Raw genomic sequence first — 807 nt, forward strand, 5'->3', positions numbered from 1 at the left:
GAATCATTTCCAGTCAATAACAGCAGAAAAGAACCCAAGGATGGACATCCTGAGAAGGGAAGGCAAAGTGTAATGGTTAGTGAATGACCTAAGAGATTGGCGACAACAGGAGTGATGAGAAGTGAAAAGGATGGGTCAAGAATGCCCAAGGGGAGATGACATTGGTCCAACCATCTCTGAGAAGAGTCTATTATAGTAGTGGTAGAAAAGCAGAGAAAGGAAGCATCACACTTGTGGGACAGAGACAGGAGCATGTGTATAAATGACTTTATGCCAACACTGCTACTACATACACAAACCTTAACAATGGAGTGATTGTGCCAACTGACATTCCCCAACACACTATAGCCATTAGCACATCAACATACAGTATTGTCTATGTTTCTACATTGAGTCCTCTTAATTAACAAGTCGCCTGTCATCTTATTTACTTACACTTCTCTTACTCTCTGATTAATCCTCCAATCCTATACTAAACACTCCACCAAATCCTTCCCAAAGCTTAATTTCTCTGCCCCTCTTCCTACCCCAAACACATTTTCCCAACAGACATTCAACCTGCCTAAATTCAAGCTGAATGTCAACAAAATTGATGCCACCAGTCTTGAAAGATTTTGTGAAATTCATGGGCACTGTCCCTCGTCCAATTATTAGATGGTTGTAATAATTTCTTTTATTTAAGATCAAAGAAAGTTTATAAAGTTCATTAACTCTATTATGGTATACATTATATTACAAATAATAATTTTATCAACATTAGAAATTGTCAAATTTAGCAAAATCTTCATTCTAGAAAAGTCATCAGTC

This window comes from Octopus bimaculoides, chromosome 7 (assembly GCF_001194135.2).
Source record: "Octopus bimaculoides isolate UCB-OBI-ISO-001 chromosome 7, ASM119413v2, whole genome shotgun sequence".
NCBI classification, from domain to species: domain Eukaryota; kingdom Metazoa; phylum Mollusca; class Cephalopoda; order Octopoda; family Octopodidae; genus Octopus; species Octopus bimaculoides.